The 6,293-nt window shown below is 36.6% G+C and overlaps 1 pseudogene; it reads left to right on the top strand.

Annotated features, from left to right (window-relative positions):
- The first annotated feature begins 1,803 nt into the window (after positions 1-1,803).
- Positions 1,804-5,254, top strand: LOC118905036 (annotated as a pseudogene).
- The last annotated feature ends 1,039 nt before the right edge of the window (positions 5,255-6,293 follow it).

The following is a 6,293-nucleotide window of genomic DNA, read 5'->3' as shown; positions in this document are numbered from 1 at the left end:
TGCAATGCAGTCTTAAAAACTATAGCAGTGTTCTCTACATTACATCCTCCTCATTTATTTTATAACGGGGAGGTTGTATCTTTTGATCCTCTTCTTCCATTTTGCCCATCCCCAAACCCCCACCTATGGCAACCACCAATTGCTTCTCTGTATCTATGAGTTTAGTTTTTGTGTTTTTGTTTTTGGTTAGATTCCACATATAAGTGAGTTCATATGGTATTTGTCCTTCTCTAACTTATTTCATTTATTTCAACTGGTATAATGCCTTCAAAGTCCATCCATGTTGTCACAAATTACAACATTACCTTCTTTTTCATAACAATGCTCCTCTGTAACTATACTAAATTTACTTCATCCATTCATCCATCAATGGATACTTAGGTGGTTTTCATATCTTTGCTACTGTAAACTGACCTGCACTGAAAATGGGGTTCATATATCTTTTTGACTCAATGTTTTTATTTTCTTTGGATAGATATCCAGAAGTGGAATTGCTGGATCATATGGTAATTCTACTTTCAAACCTAAGAGAAACTCCATACTGTTTTTCATAGTGGCTGCACCAATCTACATTCCCACAAACAGTACGAAAGGGAAACCCCTCCTCTTCTCCACATCTTTACCTAAACTTGTTATGTCTTGTCTTTATGATGACAGTCATTCTAACAGCAGTGAGGTGATATCTCATTGTGATTTTGATTTGCATTTCCCTGATGATTAGAAATGTTAAGCACCTTTTCATGTACCTAAAGGATATCAATTTTTGAAAAATGTCTATTCAGAATCTACCTATTTTTAAATTGGATTGTTTGGTTTTTGCTACTGAGTTGTGTGAATTCTTTATGTATTTTGGATATTAACCCCTTATCAGATATGTGATTTGCAAATAATTTTCCCATTCAGTAGGTTGTCTTTTCATTTATTTGATGGTTTTCTTTGCTGTGCAGAAGCTTTTTAGTGTGATATAGTCTCCCTTATTTAGGCTTTCGTTACCTTTGCTTTCAGTGTGAAATTCAAAAAATCATCACCAGGACTGATGTCAAGGGCCTTACTGCCTGTTTTCTTTTAGGAATTTTATGGTTTCAGGTCTTACATTCAAGTCTTTAATCTAGTTTGAGCTAAATTTTGTGTATGGTATAATATAATGGTCCAGTTTCATTCTTTTTCATGTGCCTGTCCAGTTTCCCCAACACCTTTTATTTAAGAGACTGTCCTTTCCCTATTATATATTCCTGGCTGTTTTGTCATACATTAAATGACTATAGGTGTGTAAGTTTATTTCTGGGTTCTCTTTTCTGTTCCATCGATCTATGTGTCTGTGTTTATGACAATACCACACTTTTAATTACAGGTATACCCTGTTTTATTGCACTCCACTTTACTGTGCTTGGCGGATGTCATGTTTTTTGAAAATTGAAGGTTTCTGGCCACCTTGCTTTGAGCAAATCTGTCTGAACCATTTTTCCAACAGCATTTGTTCACTTCATGTCTCTGTGTCATTTTTTAGTAATTCTAACAATACTTCAAACTTTTAAATTTATCATTACATTTGTTATGATGTAATCATATGATCAATGATCTGTGATCATTGATTTCCGATGTTACTATTGTAATTATTTTGGGGGCCACAAACTGCACCCATATAAGACAGTGAACTTGATAACTATTGTGTGTGCTCTGACTGTTCCACCAACCAGCCATCCCCCCATCTCTCTCTCTCTCTCTCTCTCTCTCTCTCTCTCTGGGCCTCCCTATTCTCTGAGACACAATAGCCTTGAAAGTTGGTCAATTAATAACCAAACAATGGCTTCAAAGCTTTCAAGTGAATGGAAGAGTCACACATCTCTTACCTTAAATCAAAAGTTAGAAATGATTGTTTCCTGAGGAAGGTATGTTGAAAACAAATATATGACAAAAGCTAGGCCTCTTGCACCAAACAGTTAGCCAAGCTGTGAATGCAAAGGAAAAGTTCCTAAAGAAAATTAAAAGTGATACTCCAATGAACACAAAAATGATAAGAAAGTGAAACAGCCTTGTTGCTGCCATAGAGGAGTTTTAGTGGTCTAGATAGAACATCAAACCAGCCACAACATTCCCTTAAACCAAAGCCTAATCCAGAACAAGGCCCTAACTCCCTTCAATTTTTTGAAGGCTGACAGAGGTGAAGATGCTGCAGCAGGAAAGTACAAAGCTAGCATAGGTTGGTTCATGAAGTTTAAGGAAAGAAGCCATACTCATAACATAAAAGTGCAAGGTGAAGCAGCAAGTGCTGATATATTATAAAAGCTGCAACAAGGTCTAGCTAAGATAATTCATGAAGGTGACTACACTAAAGAACAGATTTTCAATGTAGAAAAAACAGCCTTCTATACTACTAAGCTACAGTAATCAAAACAGTATGGTACTGGCACAAAAACAGAAATATAGATCAATGGAATGGGATAGAAAGTCCAGAGATAAACCCACACACCTATGGTCACCTATTATATGACAAAGGAGGCAAGAATATGCAATGGAGAAAAGACAGCCTCTTCAATAAGCAGTGCTGGGAAAACTGGACAGCTTCATGTAAAAGAATGAAATTAGAACACTCCCGGGCTTCCCTGGTGGTGCAGTCATTGAGAATCCGCCTGCCAATGCAGGGGACACGGGTTCGAGCCCTGGTCTGGGAAGATCCCACATGCCACAGAGCAATTGGGCCAGTGAGCCACAACTAATGAGCCTGCATGTCTGGAGCCTGTGCTCCGCAGCAAGAGAGGCCACGAGGGCTTCCCTGGTGGTGCAGTGGTTGAGAGTCTGCCTGCTAATGCAGGGGACACGGGTTCGAGCCCTGGTCTGGGAAGATCCCACATGCCAGGGAGCAACTGGGCCCATGAGCCACAACTACTGAGCCTGCGCATCTGGAGCTTGTGCTCCGCAACAAGAGAGGCCGCGATAGTGAGAGGCCCACGCACCGCAATGAAGAGTGGCCCCCGCTTGCCGCAACTAGAGAAAGCCCTTGCACAGAAACGAAGACCCAACACAGCCAAAAATAAATAAATAAATAATAAAAATAAAGGAATTCCTTTAAAAAAAAAAAGAAAAAAAGAGAGGCCACGACAGTGAGAGGCCCACACGCCACGATGAAGAGTGGCCCCCGCTCGCCGCAACTAGAGAAAGCCCTCGCACAGAAATGAAGAGCCAACACCGCCAAAAATAAATAAATAAATAAAATAAATTTATAAAACACTCCCTAACACCATACACAAAAATAAACTCCAAAGGTATTAGAGACCCAAATGTAAGGCCAGATACTGTAAAACTCTTAGAGGAAAACATAGGCAGAACACTCTTTGACATAAATCGCAGCAAGATCTTTTTCAATCTACCTCCTAGATTAATGAAAATAAATACAAAAATAAACAAATGGGACCTAATGAAACTTAAAAATGTTTGCACAAAAAAGGAAACTGTAAACAAAACAAAAAGACAACCCTCAGGTTGGGACAAAATATTTGCAAACAAAGCAACTGACAAGGGGTCAATCTCCAAAATATACAAACAGATCATGTGGCTCAATATCAAAAACAACAAACAAACAACCCAATCAAAAAATGGTGGAAGATCTAAATAGACATTTCTCCAAAGAAGACATACAGATGTCTAAAAAGCACATGAAAAGATGCTCAACATCACTAATTATCAGAGAAATTCAAATCAAAACTACAATGAGGTATCAGCCCACACTAATAAGAATGGCCATCATCAAAAAATCTACCAACAATAAATGCTGGAGAGGATATGGAGAAAAGCTATTTTTAGCTTATATGTGGAATCTAAAAAAGAAAAAGGGTACAAATGAACTTATCTACAAAACAGAAATAGAGTTATAGATGTAGAAAACAAACTTATGGTTACCAGGAGGTAAGGACAGGAGGGATAAACTGGAAGATTGGGATTGACATATATACACACTACTATGTATAAAATAGATAAGTAATAAGGACTTACTGCATAGCACATGGAACTCTACTCAGTACTCTGTAATGGCCTATATGGGAAAAGAATCTAAAAAAGAGTGGCTATATGTATATGCATAACTGATTCACTTTGTTGTACACCTGAAACTAATGCAACATTGTAAATCAGCTATACTCCAATAAAAAATTTTTAAAAAGATGCCATCTAGGACTTTCATAACTAGAGAGGAGAAGTCGATGCTCAGCTTTCAAGCTTCAAAAGACAAACTGATTCTCTTGTTAGGGACTAAAGCGGCTGGTGACTTTAAGTTGAATTCAATGCTCGTTTCCCATTCCAAAAATCCTAGGACCCTTAATAATCGTGCTAAATCTTCTCTGCCTGTGCTCTCTAAATGGAACAACAAAGCACATCTGTTTACAACATGGTTTACTGAATATTTTAAGCCCACTGCTGAGATCTACGGCTCAGAAAAAAAAAAATATATTTTTTTTCAAGTATTACTGGTCATTACTAAGAACTCTGAGAGAGAAGGACAAAGAGATTAATGTTTTCATGCCTGCTAACACAATATCCATTCGGCAATCAATGGATCAAAGAGTACTTTTTACTGCCAAGTTTTATGATTTAAGAAAAACATTTTGTAAGGCTATAGCTGCCATAAATAGTGATTCCCCTGATGGATCTGCACAAAGTCAATTGAAAATCTTTCAGAAGGATTCACCATTCTAGATGTCATTAAGAACATTTGTGATTCATGAGAAGAGGTCAAAATATTGACAGTAACAAGAGTTTGGAAGAAGTTGATTCCAACCTTCCTGGATGACTTGGAGGGGTTCAAGACTTCAGTGGAAGAAATAGCTGCAGATGTGGTGGATACAGCAAGAGAACTAGAATTAGAAGTGGAGCTCAAAGATGTGACTGAATTGCTGCAATCTCATCATAAAACCTGAAGGGATGAGGAGTTGCTTCTTATGGATAAGCAAAGAACATTGTTTCTTGAGATGGAATCTACTCCTGGTAAAGACGCCGTGAAGATTGTTGAAATAACAACAAACGAATTAGAATATGACATAAACTTAGTTGATAAAGCAGCAGCAAGGTTTGAGAAGAATGACCCCAATTTTGAAAGAAATTCTAGTGCGGGTAAATGCCATCAAACAGCATTACCTGCTACAGAGAAATTATTAGTGAAAGGAAGAGTTCCACCCTGATCAGTCAGTAGCCATCAACATTGAGGTAAGACCCTCCACCAGCAAAAAGATTACAATTCACTGAAAGCTCACGTGATGGTTAGCATTCTTTAGCAATAAATTATTAGAATTTAGAATTTAGCATTCTTTAACAATAAATTATTTTTTAAGTTATAATATTTACATTGTTTTTTAGATATAATGCTATTGAACACTTAATAGACTACATATAGTGTAAACATAACTTTTATATGCACTGGGAAAACTAAAAATTCATTGCAATATTCAATCCATTGTGGTGGTCTGGAACTGAACCTGCAATATCTCTGAAATATTCCTGTACTATATCCATGTAATATAATTTGAAATCAGGGATCTCACATATTGTTTTTTATTTCTTGTGGTATCCTTGTTTCGTATGGTGAGTTTGGAACTTTTCCCTCCTTTTCTATTTTTGGAAAAGATTGAGAAAATTTGTATTAATTTTTCTTTAAATGTTTGATGGAATTCACCAGTGAAGCCTTCTAGTCCTGGACTTTTGTATGTTGGGAAGTTTTTGATTACTGATTCAATCACCTTATTAGTGATCAATCTGTTCAGATTTTTTATTTCTTCATGATTCATACTTGGTAGGTCTTATGTTCTTCTCCATTTCTTCTAGGTCGTCCAAATCTTTGGTGTATTATTATTCATAGTAGTCTTCTTTGATCTTTTGTAGTTCTGTGTTGTCAGTTGTAACATCTCTTCTTTCTTTTCTGATTTTATTTGAGTGCTCTCTTTTCTTTTTCTTGGTGAGTCTACTTAAAGGTGTCAATTTTGTTTATCTTTTCAAAGAACCAGCTCCTATTTCCCTTGATCTTTGGCATTGTCTTTAAATCTCTATCTTATTTGATTACACTCTGATCCTTGTTATTTCCTTTTTTCTACTAACTTTGGGCTTCATTTGTTCTTCTTTTTCTAGTTCCTTGAGGTGTAAAGTTAGGTGGTTTATTTGAGATTTTTCTTCTTTCTTGATGTAGGTATTTATTGCTATGAACGTCCCTCCTAGTACTGCTTTTGCTGCATCCTATAATTATTGGTGTGTAGTATTTCCATTTTCATTTTTCTCAAGGTATTTTCTGATTTCTCTTTTGATTGTTTCCT

The sequence above is a fragment of the Balaenoptera musculus genome, chromosome 12 (assembly GCF_009873245.2).
Source record: "Balaenoptera musculus isolate JJ_BM4_2016_0621 chromosome 12, mBalMus1.pri.v3, whole genome shotgun sequence".
Lineage (NCBI taxonomy): Eukaryota > Metazoa > Chordata > Mammalia > Artiodactyla > Balaenopteridae > Balaenoptera > Balaenoptera musculus.
Note: the sequence above shows the minus strand (reverse complement) of the source record. Positions and strands in the feature narration are given on the sequence as shown.